General features: G+C 34.6%; 1 protein-coding gene across 9 annotated transcripts in view; it reads right to left on the bottom strand.

Moving 5' to 3' along the window:
• Positions 1-20,084, bottom strand: part of PAG1 (phosphoprotein membrane anchor with glycosphingolipid microdomains 1) — a 224,886-nt gene that overhangs the window by 141,204 nt on the left and 63,598 nt on the right. For 8 of the 9 annotated variants that reach the window (XM_074201515.1, XM_074201514.1, XM_074201512.1 and 5 more), the window contains one exon: positions 16,320-16,379. The gene's annotated coding sequence lies outside the window, so the exon portion shown is untranslated. Of the gene's footprint in view, positions 1-16,294; positions 16,380-20,084 lie in introns of all 9 variants that reach the window. The other variant, XM_074201516.1, reaches the window with a different exon arrangement.

Raw genomic sequence — 20,084 nt, 5'->3', positions numbered from 1 at the left:
TAGGGGGAATATTGTAAAACTCAAATAATATCTTTAATTAAAAAAATAAAAAAAGAAAATACCAGGGGCTGGCACACAAGTTTCATTATTCTAATTCCTGTTCCATGATAGAAGTTAAATTCATATTAAAAGGGTTTTCTAGGACCCACATATACAAAAACATCTATAGCAGTTTTCTGAGGTGACAAAGAATTGGGAATTAAGAGGACGCTAAATAAATTGGGAAATCGTTGAACATTTTATGGTATGTGATTGTAGAATACTACTGCTGTGCTACAAGGGAAAGATGAGCAGGAAAACCTGGAAAGGTTTACACAAACTGATTCAAAGTGAAGTGAGCAGAACCAGAACATGATACCCAGAATCACAAACATTGTGAGATTATCAACCTTGAATGACTTAGTTCTTCTCTAAGCCCATTCACCCAAGAGAAGACCAAGGGATTCATTGGAAAATGCTATCCATGTGTAGAGGAAAGAACTGTTGGAGTTTTAAAGAGGATCAAAGCATGCTAATTTCACTTTATTTTTATTTCATGGTTCTTTTCTTTTGGCCTGAATAATATAACTAATATGGAAGTATGTTTCACATGATTGCACACAAATAACCTATATCAAATTGCTTATTGTCTTATGGAGAGAGTGGTAAAGCAGAGAGGGAGAAAACTTAGAACTCAAAATTATTTTCAAAATTTAAAAACTGTCTTTACATGTAATTGGAAAAAATACTATTAAGAGAAGGAACTGTGGAGTTTAAAAGAAAAAAGATTTTTATCTTCAATTTTTAAAAGTTGTCTTAGGTATTTTGTAATTTTTCTGTCTCTATTCTTTTCTTCCTTTTAGATCTGTTTCTTCTCTCAACACATTCAATATTGATCTATGCATATCATGGAAAGCCAATGTAAAGACTATATCAGATTGCCTTCTCTTGGAGGAAGGAGGGAGGGGGGAGGGAAGGAGAAAAAATTTGTAAAATTCAAAACCTTGCAAAAAAAATTGGTAGAAACTACCATTGCATGTAATTGGAAAACAAAACATTTACATAATTTTAAAACATTGCTATTAAGAAAAGAACAGCATTTTAAGAAAGGATTTTCTGTCATGAATTTTGAAAGAAGCAGTGGTCTATATCTTTTACTAGTGAAGATCTGAAAAATAACACCAAAAACAAAACCTGATTCCTGGGATCCTCAAGTTAGAAGGACCCTTAAAAATTATCTAGCTAATCCAACCTTCTTAATTAAAGGATACTATTAACTGTCTTTATGTTCCTCAAGAGTAACCAAGATGTTTACAGCTTTAAGTCAAAAGCAGAGGTCACAATTTAATTCTAATCCTTTGAGTTGTCATTAGCCTCAGTGTAATGCATAATGATTTCTGCCTGTTCACACATGATGATTCCAAGAATAGCACTTCTCTATGTTTAATAATGATCTTGAAAATGGATATTCTTCTTTGGTTAATAATTATGTCTGGAAATACATTAACAAGCTTGAAATATACTCCTTGGATTTTTTGCATTGTCAACAGAATTCCAGAGCAGTGTGTTTTGATCAGCTGAGCAAAGAAGGTGCTCATCCCAATTACTGTCAAACTAAAAAATGGTTTTATAGTCTGTATTACAGAAAATATCACCAACACCTTGAATATGAAAATAGTTGAAGTATTAAATTTGAAAAAATGCAATAAGTAAGGAGGTTCCTGCTGAATGACCATTATAACATCATAACATTCTGTTTATTAGGAAATTAACTTTATATATATATATATATATATATGTATGGATGGACATTTCACTAATGTCATATTAAAAATAATTATCTATAGATTTCCCAGCTAAAGTTCAAAACTCCAAAAGATGAAATCCATTTATCCTAAATGGAGAAACAGCACAAGGTCTAAAAGAGGATGTAATGAGGCTGAGGAAAAGGAACACTCGGGAACTGTTAGTCTCATGGGTTTATAGGCATAAAAGTGAAGTCCTGCAATGGGTTCCAATTCATTCAATAAATATTTAGCAAACATCTACTCTATGCATGCTATGTTGCTAGTCACTGAGGTCATGAGGAGAAAGACCAGATATAGCTCTGCTCCTGAGGAACTTGTGGTCTTAATGAGAAAGAGGAAGAAAAAGATATAACATGTACTCCTAAGAGTGATGCTACTGCAGTGGTCAGACAGCAGCTTGACATGGAGTATCAGCTCCAAAAGTCCTACTACCATCAACTTTTTGATACACCCAGATCAAGAGTTGAGCTAGTTAATGGGCTGCAATTTAGGAAGCTGGGAGTATATTCTGTATTGCATTAAGAACTGTTTTGGTCCAAACTGGGTCCAAAGGTAGGGGGGTGGAATAATGAAAAACTAATGAAGGAACAGGATGCACGTGCATATAGATTGTGTTTAGACATGTGTCTTTTTGTATATGAAACACAGAAATATAATCCCTCCCCCCATTAACCTTAATTATTACATTCCTATCCCTGATCTATTGTTGTGGACAAAGTCACAGAAAACTGGACAAAGTTGTACTACTACTACTACTACTACTACTACTACTACTACTACTACTGACTGATACCACAGGTCTGCGTGAGGCTAAGCTAATAACTGTTCTATCATTCTATTATCAAATTCTAATTGATTTTCACATATTACTGTTCCAACCCTTGGGCATTTGAAGCAGATGCCCTTGCCACTTTAATAAAATAAATAGCCTTGTCTCCCACTCTCTCCTCACCAAACTACTATCTTTCCACATTTCTCCATTCTTTTCATTTCTTTTTTTCATTCTGAGAGGAAAACATGGCTCTGATAATAAAGGTCATCCACCATTAAACTGGTGTAACTAGAAAAGAGTGATGAACTTGGGAGCCAATAGAGATAGGGGTTGAAATAAATTACTGGCTGTGTGACCCTGGGTAAGTAAAATGAGGATAATAATACTTATATTATATGTTATTGCTCAGTTGTTTTTTTTTCCAGTCTTCATGGTCCCTTTTGGGGTTTTCTTGATGAAAATACTGGAGTGGTTTGTTATTTCCTTCTCCAGCTCATTTACAGAGGAAGAAACTGAGGCAAATCAGATTAAGTCACTTGCCCAGGGTCTAAATAAGTAGCTAATAAGTGTCTGAGGCTAGATTTGTATCAAGATTCATCTTCTTGACTCTAGACCTGGCACTCTATCCACTGCTCAACCTAGCTGCCTCAATAATACTTATATAGTACTCCAAAATGTATTTGTCATGAAGATATATGAATCATAAGGTGCTATTTTTACTTTTCCTTCTTACGAGTGTACTTTCCAAGAAGTCATTCTGTTTTCTTATACCTGCAATCTTTCCCTCTCTCTCCTTCCCTTATCACCTCCAATATACTTTAAATAACCCAACATCCTTTCCTCAGCCCTATTACCTCCTCAAGCTGACTTTCTAGCTCCCCTTTTCTTCCAAAGGATGGAAGTTTAAAGCAGGGATGAACTATGGAAGCCAACCAAGTCCAATTCCTCATTTTACAGATTAGGATGAGTCTAAGTTAAACATCTTGCTCAAAGTCACAAAGTAACTGAGCAATATTTTGAGCCCAGGCTCTCTGACTACATACCTAGTATTCTTTTCTGTGGTACTGTGCTAGTACTTCCCATGTCAAATATTTTATTTGTCTTTACAAAAATTTATTTCTAACATTCTTTTCTTTTTAGTTTTAAGTTCCAAATTTTCTCCCTCCTCTGCTCACTAAGAAGACAAGCAATATATCAATTATATAAGTGAAATCATGTAAAACATATTTCCATGTTAGCCCTATCATTTCAAATTTTTAACAAGAAGTCTCAATGACTAAAAATTATTTTAATGAAAAATATTATCAAAAGACTGTTAAAATCATCTCAATTGCAAGGAATAACTGGTTCTGGAGAGTACAGAGTACTTGGTCATATTGCTGGACAGAAGTTAAAGACTTTTAGTAGGTTCAAATATTGCCTCAGATTCTTTCCATCTGGTTCAATTAACCTCCTGTGTAAAATTAGGGAGTTTAATTTGATGTCCCTGAGGTCTCTGCTTTGAATTTATGTCCCTTTGAAAAATATTCCTTCCCTTATTAGAGATGGTATGGGTACAGAATGTAATCTATGCTGCCCAGTAGGAATACTTTGAGATTATTTTGGTATGGGGTATGTGGAAAAGATCTTATTAGGTTATTATGGGGAAATAACTATAGTATAAAAAGGTAACATTTAAAAAAATGAGTATTTTACCCTTGATGTCTCTACTTTTCTAGTCCTCAAATACACACTGACTCCTTGCAACCTGTCTTCCATTCCCTTTCCAAGGCTATCTAAAACTTCTCTGAAGCATTTGACACCTCTGACCATTAATCACCATGCCCTTATTATCTTTTTCTACAAGCTAGAATTATGCCAAGTACTAGGAACCCAAATAATGGCAAAATCCATTCTGCCTTCAAGGAGCTTACATTCTATGGGGATGACGACATGCAAATAAATAAGTGCAAACAAAGCAGATACAGAGTATAGGTAGTTTGGGGAAAAAAAGAGGTTTTAGCAGCAGGTGTGAGGGGGAGGTGAGAACCTAGAGATTTGGAGAAGCAGAAGTAAGGAGGGAGAATGTTGCAGGGATGGAGGAGGCTGGAGTTAGGTGTTCAGCCTTTGTGATCAAATTGTGGAATTCAGAGGTAGGATAAAGTATAAGAAGATCAGAAAGATGGAAAGGAGCAAAAAGGTTTTTGCTATCTCCTGGTTCTCTTTTTTTCTTATTAGCTTTCTGATAGACTTCTCTTTTTCTAGTTAACTAATTCTAATCCTTAAACCTCAGATTTTGGTACTTTATAATGCCCTCTGAATTCACCCTAGAAAACTTCATACAACTTTTGGTGCTAATCTGTACATCCAAAATCTGTATTATTGGACTCAAACTTCTATCTAAAACTTTCAAGCTGAATTCCCATCTTGCTTATAGATAGTTCCACTTGGATGACCAGCCAGTCCAGCAGATAGTATACATCAAAAACTGAACTCATTACCATTTCTTGCAAACCTATTCATTTCTCCTAATTTTTCCTGACAACTATTAGCCCCATTTTCTCTTTTCAATTTCTAAGTTTGGATAGCTTTTCAAACTCCATCTTCCTTCTCTCCTTCATACATCCAAAAAGCTAGTAACCAAAATCTATCTTTCTAGTTCTGAAATATCTCTGGGAAAATCTTTGAGATGGAGAAGGAAATGGCAAGCTATTTCAATATTTTTGCCAAGAAACCACATGGAATCAAAAAGAATTGGACACAGCTGAACAAGCAACAAACAAAACAAACTATGTGCGAGGAACTATTTACAAATATTATCTTATTTGATCGCCACAACAACCCGGGTAAGTAGGTACTCTTCCTATCCCTATCATATGGCTGAGGAAGAAAGAGGTAAAGTGACTTGCCCAGGATCACACAGGTAGTAACTATCTGATTTGAACTTGGTTCTTCCTGACTCCAGGCTAAGTACTCTAATATGTCACCTAGTTGTCTTAAGGAATAAATTTATGCATCAGCTTATGAGTTGGGCTAAATGATCTCCGGGGTCTATCCCAATTCTGAGAGTCTATGCAAATAGCCCATGATCTCCCATCAGTCTAGTAGTGACAACTTTCCACTTTACATTCAGCTATACACATTATCAAATGACACACTAATCAACAAAGACACAGAAAAACAGATAAGAGACCTACTATATCCTCTGGGAGACAACTTGACAAGAGTGCTTATCAACATGGGATCTGAGCTAATGGTCTGCATAGTGGTGATTATAGCCAACTTGCTGCTTTACTGACAGTCTTGTTTTATTAGCTTCCCATTTAAACAATGCTTCCAAACCATTTGAAAGAGAATGAAAATCATCCCACCCCACCCCCAAACTGAATCCATATTATATTGGTACATTCTCCTTTTTAATACTGAAATCTGGCAAATGCATTTGTTCAGGATTAAGATGTTGCTCTCTAGCATCAGACCATCGATTTCTGGGATTTTTACATGAGGACTTATTGTACCTAGACCACAGATTTACACTGCTGTAACTCTCTGTCAGGCATCATCTCTGATTTATGAATAAGTAATACTAAGCTCTAGGGAAACATTGATTTAAAAGGAAAAAAATCAATATACATTCAGCTTGCATTATCCTTTGACTGTGACTTCTTATCTCCTAAGTATTAAGCAATATTAAGTCCAAAACTAAGTTATTTGTTTTCTCAATAAATATAACTTAAGATATTTAATAATGCATTATATTATTCTGCCATTTGGGATCTTCAGTGTGGGGGCATTATTTTGTGAAACAGAAAGACTTGGAACAGGGTTGCACAGGACTCAGTTGATTACTGCTTAAGAAATTTCTAAACAATACCTGTAGCACAGAAGAGCTATTTTTCACGTGCTAATCTTGTACTTATTTCAGGGCATATCTGGGCTGTAAAGCTGGTGGCTATTACAATTGACTGACCTGTAAAATAAAACCACTGTCTTATTCTAAACTATCACCATTTACTTTGAGAGCTAGAGATCAAAAGTGAGAAAAAGGCAGAGTAAATGAATGTCTTTGGCAGCTTCTACTATCACCTTCAACATTGGTGTAATCTAAACCTATTTTCACAATCAACACAGTTGCTAAGTTCTGACATGCCCTACAATAACCTTCTGACTGCAAAACCACTCTAGAAGATCTAAGTTCTGCCCTTCTTTCTAGAACTGGTTAAAAACAAGAATGGGTTTTATTCTATTTTCTTCCATCTATTTAGATAATTCAGTTCTATTTGTATTATGCTTATCTTTGTAAGAGATGCATTTATTTGTTGAATTTGTTTAGCTATCTGGAAAGTAAATGTTATCTCACTAGATATACTGATTCTGTAATAGTTCATAGTTGTTTTTCCTTGGGAGAAGTAGAGAGATTTCCTTTAAAGATCACGGAAGTTTTACAAGTACTCTTCACCTGGTCACCTTCCCAAGGCACATTTTTTCTTTGGAGCAGTTCTTGGATTTCATCAGTAGAGGGAACTTCTAGTGAGAGAATTTCTCTACCAATGGAGATGGGCATTTTCTTTCTGATTTATAATCTTTGATTTAGTTAATATGGGAGATATTGTAGAAGTTTAAGCTGTCAAACAAAATGATGGGCTGTCCTTAACTATGTAGAGCAATTAGAATTATTTACAAATAAAACTAAGTAATGATTCAAATAAAACTAGGTATGAAAACCAATTATAAACTCTGCTGGTACCAAACATAGTTTAAAATAGTATGAAAGGGAAGTAGGATGTCATGATCTTTTGGACATGCTTGTATTTTCCTGAAATCCATATGTTTGTCTGTGGATGGATATATATATATATATATATATATATATATGTTAAATTATCACAGAATATTAAAAATTTAATAATTGGAATTTATATAATACTTTAAGATTTGCAATTTGCTTTATATGCATTCTAATTTTAGACTAATGGCAATTTTTTTTTTTAGATTTTTGCAAGGCAATGGGGTTAAGTGGCTTGTCCAAGGCCACACAGCTAGGTAATTAAGTATCTGAGGCTGGATTTGAACTCAGGTACTCCTGACTTCAGGGCCGGTGCTCTATCCACTGCGCCACCTAGCTGCCCCCCTAATGGCAATCTTGTAGAATAGCTGTTATAAGTCCTATTATAGTCATTTTACAGGTGGAGAAACTAAAGTTGAGTGGTATTATGCGTTTTAACATTAGCTAATAAGTACCAGAGACAGGATTTGAATTAGGTCTTTCTTACTCCAAATCTGTGGGTACTACTCAGGGGAAAAAATAGGTACTTCCATATTTCTCTTCTGTATTACTTTAAAGCAACTGAAGTTAGCTTTTCTTTTCTGGGTTCATAGTTTAACAGGTATGGTTCTGAAATAATAAATATGCCACAGAAAAACCACTATGTGCTGTTATGTTCTTTGAGACAGAAACTATTTGATTTCATACTTTGTATATCTAGCACTTTGCTCAGTGTTATGTACATAGTAAGTGCTAAATAAATGCTTATTGAATTGAACCAAATTTTCAGAAAGTTTAGATGAAAGCAAAAACAAACACCAAAACCAGAGGAGCTATCTTAGTTGAAATTGTGTTATTTCCACTTGCTGGAAAGGTACATTTCTTCCACATATACAAAGACAATGCTAATGGAGAAAAGAACACAGAGTAACTGAAGGTAGGCTTTTCTAGACTTGCACAGGGTTATTCCTTCTGCCTAAAGTGAAAAACAAAAGGCAGGCTGTTTAATGGCAGGATCAGGGAGGATAAGCAGCTGAATTCAGTAGAATGGTGACCTCAAAGGGCAACTGAGAATGTGCCTGAAATAGTATGCTGAGATCCCAGGAGGAAATAGTTACTCCTGCAGGGGGAAAAGGAATTTCTTAACAACTTAAAGGGCAGATCTAATTAAAGGACAGTGCCCTATTTTACAAGATTCTCTCCATAAAAAGAATGTGAAAATTCATGCCAGATGGACTCTTTTCTTTCAAATCCAGAAAAGCAATTACAAGATGGAGTTTTATTAGTGTAAGTCACTTAGGTCTTGAACATTTGAGGTTTATAAATCTTTTTAAATGGGTGCACATAACATGTACATATACTGGAGTCATCATGGAACCAATATTTTTAGAGTAAATCTAATGTTAAGAACAACTAGAGAAAGTTAAACTAACTTGTCTTTTACTTCTGGAAACCAAGTTTATATAAAATGAAATTCCTGGATTTTGCTGTCTTAGATGCAGGCATCCCAAAGTCATTAAAGGTTTGGAAGAATAACAAATAATAGTCTAAATACAGAAACCCCTTAAGTCTTAAATCTTTTTTTATGAGTAGAATTAAAAAAAACTACCCAAAACAAGCATAAAATAATAGAAGATACACTGGTGTCTTATTAAGTGAGTGGCCTTCCTGCCTCCAATGTTCTTCCCTTTTTGACATATGAGATGATTTCATTTTTCTGTCATTCAGGGCATGTGGCACCATACACAGAATGTCAGAAGGAAGACTCATCTTCCTGAGTTCAAATATGGACTCAAACACATAATAACTGTATGACCTTGGGCAAGTCACTTCATCCTTTTGCCTCAGTTTCCTCATCTGTAAAATAAACTGGAGGAGGAAATGATGAATCACTTCAATATGTTTTGCCAAGAAAGCCCCCAGAGAACTGAAAACCAATGAAAATAAACAATGATATTTTTCTGTATGTTGTAGTAGAAAAAGGTTTGTATTTATAGGCAGAGGAGATAGGTTTCTTTCTACTTATTACTAGTGAGATCTTGGGCAAGCCGTGTAGCTGCTTTTGGTCAGTTTGCTCAATTGCAAAATGAGCAGGAATGGGTTTTTCTGTCTATTTTCTAAATGACATCAACACTTTATGTTTACAAATTAAAATCAAGAATACTGGAGGGTGTGCTAAAGACTATTAGGAAACTAAGACTATTAGGGAACAGTTACAGAATCCCTGAATCATACTTGAAGAGACTCCAAATTCTTTAACCAAGTAATCAAACAAGACCTTATCTTTAAAGTCTAATCTCACATGATTTCGCAATATTCTGTTTTATTCCAATTGATCTACTTGCTGCCATCCTCTGCACACGGCCCATATTTTTCTACTCCTTTGTAGGCTGTTGAAATACTTGTCATACTTATAAAATTGGTTTAAATTCTACTTCCTCCATGAAGCACTCTCTGACTCCCACCCTTTCCTTTCTAAGATTCATACAGTACTTTGCATCTCTGTTTTGAGATAATATGAGATGATATTTCTAAAGGACTTTGTAAAGAACACAATATCTGGCACACAGTAGGTGCTTAATAGATGCTTTTCTTCCCCTTATAATTTTGCATTATATTCATATATATCATATATATGTATTGTGTATATATATATATATATATATATATATATATATGTATATGACATCTATTAGATTATGTTCAGTTAGAGTAGGGACTCCTAACTCCCCTTAAACTTTTGTTTCTCATACCAAGAACAGTCTTCTGAAATCAATTTTTTTAAATATTTGTGAAATTAAACGAGAAGATCTAGCCCTATAGTAAACCTAAGCTGTGATAAAAGCAGAGTGTAATCCTGCTCTCAGTAGGCAAAGACCTGAATTGGGAACAAAAATCAGGAGAATGGATGTAACACTACTGAGAGCCTTTCAGTGAAATGCATTTGTCAGTATGTGGTGAAATCGCTACATTTGTTTAATAAAATTTTAATAATCTAAATGTGTTTTAATGTTATATTCTGTTAATCTTGCATTTTTACCTGGACATGATGTATTTTTAAAAGCCACTATATAAAAAACTACTAAGATTTTTTCAGCTCTGTTTGAACATTTTAGATAAATACTTGATGGCAAGGAGAATTTCAAGCAAATTACTCCAAAGGTTGAGAAACTTTGTCTTAAGTGGGGAAAATATGAAGCTCAGGATTTCATTGATATCTGATTCTGAGGATAAAGAAGTTAGGAAAAAATGAAAGAGAAATTCTCCAAGAAAAGTGAATATTGGAGCAGCTAGGTGGTACAGTAGATAGAGCACTGGCCCTGGAGTCAGGAATACCTGAGTTCAAATCTGGTCTCAGACACTTCATAATTACCTAGCTTTGTGGCCTTGGGCAAGCCACTTAACCCCAATGCCTTAAATTGAAAAAAAAAAATTTTAAGCAAATATCAATCTCTTGGGAAAACATCTCAAGAACAGGTTATGATAGGGAGTAATAATGGAATAATACCTTAAATCTAGCATCAATTAGGAAAAGATAACAAACAAGAGATCATTGTATCTTTTTCCTTCTATGATTATTTTTTTCTCAGTCTAGTTAATAAGACAAGAAGTTGAGACATAAAGAAGTTGAAACTGAAGAAATTTGGGGAAACTTGTTTGAATCTTGGAATCTTCCCTCCCCCCAAATTTATGAACTGCATATTTTTTAAATTTCCAGGAAAAAATAAAAAACAAAGAGAAAAGGTGAAGCATGTCACCATCAATACTTGGAACACAAGTTAATACCACTGTTAAGTCAACATAAGGATGAATAAGACCAACAAAGATAGAGCTGAGAACATTTATCCAGTTTCAGGTAAGATACTCAATGTTCCTCTTGTGTTCAATCAGAATACAAGACGGAGTTAGCACAATGGCAAAGAGAAAATTTAAAAGCTTCTAGATGGGCCCCAAGGTTATTATTTATTTGTTCAATTGTCTCCATCTCTTTGTGACCTTATGAACCATACCATACCAGGCCCTTCGACCCTCCACTATCTCCTGAAATCTATGCAAGCTTGTTTGTTGTTTCCAGGATATTAACTATCCACCTCATTCTCTGCTCCTCCCTTTTCCTTTTGCCTTCAGTCTTTCCCAACCTTATGTGGCCAAAATATGTAAGTTTCATTTTCAATTATCAGTCACCATTTGGTGACTACTCATTAGACTAGTTCACATTTGTGTTATCCTTTAAGATTTACACAGGGTTTTTCTCATTGTAACTAAAAGGGGAGTAGCAAAAGCATTTTATGCTTATTTTAAAAATGAACAAACTGAGGATTTGAGAGATGGAATGATTTATCCAGTAAACATCCCCTGTCCTTGTGCCTTTAAGTCCAGTAACTACTCTGTTGTGCTTCTTGAAGAACTCTTTGTAAGATATTTTGGAGTTAAATCAAAGAGCACACTGCCCCTCTCCCCCCCCTAAAATAAACCTATAGATATCATGACCATTTCTGTATATCATCAACAAAGCCCAAAAGAACAGATAGTAAGAGTTGTTTGGGGCAGCTAGGTGACCTGCTGGATAGATATTCTGGTCCAAGACTCATCTTCCTGAGTTTGAATCTAGTCTCAGTCTTTTACTAGCACTCTGAGTCTGGGCAAGTCATTTAAACCCTGTTTGCCTCAGTTTCTTCATCTATAAAATGAGCTGGAGAAGGAAATGGCAAACCATTCCAATATCTTTTGTCAAGGAAAACTCAAATGGGGTCACAAAGAGTTAGAGGTGACTGAAAAACAAAGGTATAACATCTATAAAAGTGATCTCATTTAAAATAACCAGAGACAAAATTAAATATCTTATAAGTATTCTTGCCAAGACAGATCCAGGAACTATATAAACATAATCATAAACCACTTTTTAAAAAATAAAGTCAGATTTAAATAATTGGAGAAATATTAATTGTTTATGAGTTGGGCAGTAATCTTGGGGCAGCTAGGTGTGCAGTGGATAGATCACCAGCCCTGGAGTCAAGAGTGCCTGAGTTCAAATCTGTTCTCAGACACTTTAATAATTACCTAGCTGTGTGGCCTTGGGCAAGCCATTTAACCCCATTGCCTTGCAAAAACTAAAAACAAAACAAAACAAAACAAAAAAACCTCAAAAAAAAAGAACAATCTGGAATTATACCTAAATTTTTAAAAGTTTAAACCTTTTTGACCCAGCAATCACTTACTATTTCCCAAAGTGAACAGGGGGAAAAAAACTTATCTGTTTTAAAATATTAACAACTACTCTCTTTGTGGTGGCAAAGAAGTAGAAACTGAGGCAATACCCATCAACTGGGAAATGAATAAGTTGCAGTATATGATTGTAATGGAATACTATTATATAAAACATGATATAAAATGGTTGATGAGAAAATATACACATATATTTTAAGAGAACACATATACTGTATACAGTAATAGTAATATATTGATTGGAGAGTAACTTTGAATGACCAAACTATTCTACTAATTAATATGAATATGAAATCAACCACAAAGGACATATGAAGGAAGATGCTATCCATCTCCAGAGAAAGAGTTTATATATCTATATATATATATATATATATATATATATATATATATATATATATATACACATATATATCTGTGCCAAATGCTGGCTTTCTCTAATTTGGGTTGGGAGGGAAGGAATGAGCTTGAAATTCAAAATGTAGCAAAAATATTTTTAAAAAGATCAGACAAAATAACTTCATATAGTTTGAGGCTATTTACTTTGTATATCCATGACTATAATTAACTTTTTCCAAAGATATAAAGAATACTCCACATTAAAAGAAATAGGTCCTAAAACTCTTCAGAGAAACATCAATTAGCCTCCTTGAGAATGTGTCAATACATACTATCACAGAGTTAAAAGGGACCTCAGAGGTCAAGTGCAATCTCCCACTCAACACAGGAAGAGATCCTTATAGAGGCCTTTATTGAGATGCTGGAATACAAACATCTATCATGTAGAAGGAATCAACCCTATCTTAGCCTTTTCTTCGTCCAATATTTTCAACTCATTTTATTAGCCCTCTTCTGCTCCCATCCAAGAATAACTCTTCCCCTTTCCCTACTATATACACTGTGGCTTCAGGCTATACTGAAGAGGAAACCATATATCTATGCTAATTAGTCCAAATAAGAGTTGGTACACCAGAATTAAATCAAGCTAGTCAAATATATTAACTGTATAATCAATATAGGTAAACATGTATTTTTGAATTATATTTTTTCAATGATTCTGGTTTGCTAGCAATATTATTTGAATATATACTCCATTCCCAACTTGTATATCTAACCCACACTGAAGGCAATAAAAACAATTATAAGCCAAGTTACAAGAACTGAATAAATTTCTTTCTCCTATTAGAGTAAGCAGTTGCTGTTTCACTGCTCAATCTTCCCTGTATAAAATCTTATTCTCCTTTAACTTAGTTGAGGGAATTGCCATTTTCCCAAAACCACACAATACGTTGCATTGTGACCTTCAAGATCCTTCTCAAAACAGTGGTTTTATAATTTCGTTTAGAAGGCAAAGTGCATTTGCTTGAATAAAAACATTCCCACATTTTAACCAAACCTCACAAGCTTCCGAGTCACAAAGTTGGCTAGGGTTTGTTTTCTCTGTTATGAGGCTGCTCTCAAGAGAAAAATGGGAAATACAGAGGGGCTATGAGGGAAAGACAGAGGAACTCTCTTTGAAAGCACCATGTAAAAATGATCCCTTCCCAGCTCTTGTATGCCACCCTTCAGAGACACTGGCAACTTGTTACCATCCCCCCATACCCCACAGAGCTCTTTCTGGTGCAGATTAACCAGAGTCAAGGTTTACCATTGTTAGAGAAAGTCTTATCTGATCTCACAAACTCAAGTTCAGCTGGTTGGGTACTTGAGAGAGAAACTCCCCAGAATACTAATCCATTTCTCAGTGCTTTCAAAGTGGAAGCAGAGATACAGGCTGGAGATGGGCCAATTTTAAGTGGACATTTTTGTTTTCCAATTGAATTGGGAGTTTTGAGGAACAAAACTGAAAGGCTTCCTGAAAAGATTATTGACAAAAGTAAGGACATTAATTAACAAATGTTTGCTAAGACAGTATAGGTGCTATTAGTAGAATTGATCCTATATATCTTTTACTGTTTTGTTTTTTTTTTAGGTTTTTTGGCAAGGCAAATGGGGTTAAGTGGCTTGCCCAAAGCCACACAGCTAGGTAATTATTAAGTGTCTGAGACCAGATTTGAACTCAGGTACTCTTGACTCCAGGGCCAGTGCTCTATCCACTGCACAACCTAGCCACCACTTAGCCGCCCCCTATCTTTTACTTTCTAAAGTAAAGTATTTACTTTCTAAACTAAAGTATTTTCCAGAGAGAATGGAGAATACATCTCATCTTCAGCTCCTGTGGAATAGGATGTGGGGGAGAATTTGTCACCAATCCCAGCTCCTCCCTGGTTAACAGAAAACCTGCATTTTATAGCACAAAGAAAAAAAGAAAGTTGAATCTTATGGAAAAATCTAAGGAAAGGTATAGTTATCTCTTCCACATTGTGGAGTTTAGGGACATGGCACCTTTCCCTGGAAATGTAAACTCCATGTAAAATTTTTGGGCCCTCTCTTTGTACCAGATAAGTCTGAATTTTTTCTTTTTTTATGAGGTGTTGATATTATACCATATTATACATATATATATATATATATATATACATATATATATATATATATATATATATTCTATGCATTTCTGGGTTTCTAAACTTCTGTGTTGTCTGCTGGCCTTTGTGTATCGTCTGAAGCTTCCTCAAAACTCCCCCAGAATTCCCATGTAATTTCTTGTGCCAAATGCAATATCTCAAAACTTCAATGGGAAAATTCACTATGTGAAAGAGATCACTGTACTTACACCATTTTCAACAATTACAAGTTTTCCTAAGAAGCAAAATTAAGAGGACAAGGACTGGATTTTTGTCATTCTTTACATCCCCAGTGCTTAACACTAGAATATGGTAGGGACTTAATAAATACTGATGATACCAACAACAGTTAATACATATAGGGTTTTAATATATTTCATTTGATTCTCATATCAATCCTGGGAGGTAAGTGCTCTTATTACTATGATTTTACAATTGAGGAAACTGAGGCAAAAAAAGTTAAATGACTTGTCCAAGAGCACAGTTGGTAAGGGTTTGAGGTCAGAATTGAGCTCAGGTTATCTTGTTTTTGAGTCCAACACTCTAGCCATTACAATACCAGTTGCCTCTAAGGTTAATGCCATCATCTACTACCCCTACTAATAACTAGGAACCACCATTAAAAAATCATGGAGCATTTAGAAAATCTTCTGGTTCAGAATTGGAATAAATGCTTAGATTATAAAATAATATATTATAGGCATGGCAGAGCTGAGCCACAAAGCAAATGAAAAAGATCCTTACTTTTTGAAAAAGCATTTACCCAATTATTGGTTTATAAAAGCTGATCATCTTCAAATGAACTCCCCTCCCCCCACTACAAAGTACAATCGAGATGTCATTTGGCATGTACTATTTTTGTTGACTCACTAAGTAAAGAGTAGTACTCTCCTTTAAAAGATATTCCTAAAGTTTAAGTGTAATTTTAATCTATTAAAGCTTTATTAAAATTTAAAAATTACACAAAGACTTTTAGAACAGCCTATAATGACTAAAAAATGCAACCCAGTCCAGTTAAGTGTCTCAGCATCAATTATTTGTTTGTTTGTTTGTTTATTTGTTTTGCAAGGCAATGGAGTTAAGTGAGTTGCCCAAGTTCACACACCTAGATAATCATTAAGTGTCTGAGGCCAAATTTGAACTCAGGTCCTCCTGACTCCAGGGAAAAGTGCTCTAGATCCACTGTACCACCTAGATGCCTCCTCTTGGCATCAATTATTGATGTCAGCATATAAGATTAGGTTAAAAGTCAACCAACCTTAAAGAAAATGTTGCATAATTACCTGGAAGTTTTGTTGCCAAAGCTAATATCATATTCATCTGTAATAGAAGGAAGGCATCATCTGGATAGAAAACAGAAGAAAAAAATTGTCACAATCCTGAATGTGTGGAACTGATAAATGCTACATGAGGAAAAAGTGACTAAAGCTTTCTGGCACAACAACATTAAAGAAAAGAGTGGGAACTTTTGCAATTTAAGTAGGAATATTAAAAGATAAAACTAGAAATAATTACTTGTAAAATTTATATATGTACATATAATAGTACTGAGATATTCAAAGAATCAGTTGAATATCTAAGTACCCTCCTCTAAGATTGTCTTGGGGAAACTAATGAAAATATGATCTACAGTTATTAAATATGGCTATGGTTATTCAAAAAAATCTTTCTGGCTTTTTAAAATTAATCTCAATTGTGGCAGACTACCTTAGATTTTTAGATATATTTTTTCTCAACTTTCTCTGAAAAATGATGGACCATTTCATATTTTATTCTTTTTTGGGGGGATGAATCCCTGACATATCCCTTCCTGAGATATCAGATATAGGAAACCAATCAGTTTTTCCTAAGTAAGATTCCTACCCAGGCATGTTAAATTTTCAGAATGGAAATTTACACTTCTGAAACTTGTAGCAACTACTACAAATTAAGCTTTAATTTATTGTCTTGTTGATTATCTAGACTAAACGACATATTGGAGAAAATGTTTGTTAATTTTATTTATTTATTGGAGGGAAGTTGGTTGTTAAATATTTACCAGCACACCCAGGCTCCTGTTCCTATTATTTGCTCTAAAATCCAACATCTTTGCCTGGTTGCTAAACAGCTATATTTCCTCCTTCCTCTTGTTCTGATGTACATCATCAGTGTTATTAACAACATACTATAGAGGTTCCCCATCTTTATATTCTCTCCCTAGAAGTCTTATCAGGTTTTAAACTTCCCCCTGTGAGAGCTAAAACTTATCAGTAGATAGAATTTAATGATCTATGTCATTATATAGCTAAAACATAGCATTTTATATATAAGTACTAGTTGGTCTGATTCCTTTGTGAAACATTCCTAAAGTCCTTAAACTGCTGCAATGGAGTTGAAAGTCCATTCCTAATTACAGTCATAGTTTCTATGACTGGTTATATATTTATCACACTCATTTGTTATTTCATCTTTCTGTCTTGGAACACACTAGATTTGTTGAGAATGTGTTTTCTACTTTAAAAATAGTCAGATTGTCTATAATGATTTAATTTTCCAATAGCAACTAAAATTCATATGTTTAGGAAAGATAATCCCCCCAAAATTCTGTGGGAGTGATTCTGCTAATTTTTGTACTATTAAAATAAAAGACATGCTGACATGATTTCAGTCTTTCTCCTACATCCCCACAAAAATGCTAAATGGATCAAAAATACATAATAAATAGTACATATTTTTAAGTAAAAAGTGTACTATGATAAATCAACAATTTTCATTGCTATTTCTAAATGTCAGTATTATAAAAGCCCAGATAGAAAAGAAACTTTTCTTGGAAAGACATGTAAGAGAAAGTAATGTTATAAAAGATATAAGAAAAAATTGGCATGGTACCCAAGCAAGAAACTTCCTAGTACAGACAATTGCTGATTTGAGATGTGTTCTAGAAGTTTGTTTCTGAGCTTCAAAGAATAGAAGCTCCTCGTGGGCAGACTTTCATTTTTTTTGTCTTTATCAATACACAACAAGTCAATAATAAATTGTCGTTGCAAACTCTAAAGCTGCTTCTCCCCAGGTACTGCTCATCTAGAACCTCTGACCTAGGCCCTTTGAATTGCCACCAGTGATTCAAAAATGAAAGAGCTCTAAAAATAAGAATTGTTGTAACTAGAGGTATGTATCCCCATTCTCATTCATAAGGGGGTGAAATAGATGGGGCTACAGTGGACAGAGATATAGCTTTTGGCAAAGATTATATATTTACATTATATATATATATATATATATACATATACATACACACACACACACACACACACATATGGTATTAGATTGGAGTTCATGAACTGTCCCTGCTTCCTGACAGATTTCAGGGAAATCATGAACTCAAAAAGGAAATATATATATATGTGTGTGTATAGATATAGATATAGATATGCATATACATATACATACATATAATGGAATGATTTTGTTTTAAAATTTTATATATTTTAAGTATTTTAAAAATATTAATCTAAAAAGGGGTCCATAGGCTTTACCAGACTGTCAATGGGGTCTACAACACAGAAAAGATTAAGAAGCCTTACTCTAGAGGATATCAACCCAATTGGGAGATGGAAAGGCACTGTATCAACCTGTCAGTATAATCTTCCTTAGAAAAATGTCAGTATTCATCTTCTTGGTACTCTTCTTTTTGAGTAATTCAGGATTTAAACTGCCAGTTTCCCCTTTATGCTGTCAACACCTGTTATGTCTGACCCAGGTTTCTTCCCCCACCTCCTTGCCTATTATGGAACAGAATGTATTTTGACAGCTTCTCTCCCCTCTATCCTAGAAGCAAGCACCCTTTAAGAATTTCCGAGGGTTTTTACTACAAGTAACAGAAAACAGGTGGCTGAAAGTCTTCATTTCAATGCATCTATCCCTTCCTCTATCTTAAAAAACAACAACAAAACATCTTAAAAACCAAAAACACCCATAGGGAAAGACAGAAGACATATAGATGAAAATGATGGATCTATGGGTATATAAAGGACTAAAGTAATATTCACCTATATTTGAAAGGAACACTCGATCCCCTGGACACTCCATTAAAAAGCAATTCAGCTTCTAGGATGGTAGTGATGATGAAGGGGGTAAAATGGTGAGAGATTTGAAGAAATGAGGTCAGGGATATTGGTTATGGAAGGAATCTTGGAACTACAAAAGGATTATGGAGAAGTAACAATGGTAGGAGTTGTAGAGGTGGGGAGGAAGCTGTGACTATAAATATTTACTTTCCTGTTCTGCCTTTCCTGCAATAGAATTTCAAAATAATTCAAATTTACTTTTAGGACCCTTCTACCTCCCTTTCCATTTACTGCTACCAATCAAAATAAGATTTAGAATCTGAAGGACCTTAAAGATCATATAGCCCAAACATCTCATATTTTGGATGATAAAAATGAGACACAGAAAGTTATATGTGTTGCTCAAGGTAACAATTGCCAGAAGCAAGATTTCAGGAACTTAATGTCCTTATGCTGCCAGAAGCCCCATCTTGAGTCACTGGCAACTCAAAAATCAAAATTTGTCTTCCCTTCTACTCAGCTAATCTGTTATGTATTCAGAGAAAAGCAATCTAATTAAACTAATTCATACTATGGTAGAAATGACTCAAAGTTTACATTCTTAGAATTTGCCTTTTTAAAAGAGAAAGATTGGTTAAGGAAAATCGGCTTCTAATTAGTGGGATTTTAGTCATTGTATAAGACTCATTTTTAGTCTTTGTGGTATGTGATGAAATAGTTTGGGGTGAAAAGGCTATTTCCCCAGTTATTTCTGTTTTTTATACTTCCTTCCCTTTCTCTAGTTCTAAACCCAATATATCTAAAAGTCCAACAATTTTGACAAATGCAGCTTACTCTCACTGCCACCAAGTTAGGGGTGAGGGAGCAGGGAGAGAGGGATTCAGAAGTCACAGTTCCATTTTCTAGGTAGGAGTTCAAAATCACACTTAAGTTTCTCCACTCCCTGTGCACTTGTTTCATAATAAGCATACTCAAACTTATCTCCTCAAACCTTCCTCCCCA

Source organism: Macrotis lagotis, chromosome X (genome assembly GCF_037893015.1).
Source record: "Macrotis lagotis isolate mMagLag1 chromosome X, bilby.v1.9.chrom.fasta, whole genome shotgun sequence".
NCBI lineage: Eukaryota > Metazoa > Chordata > Mammalia > Peramelemorphia > Peramelidae > Macrotis > Macrotis lagotis.
Note: the sequence above shows the minus strand (reverse complement) of the source record. Positions and strands in the feature narration are given on the sequence as shown.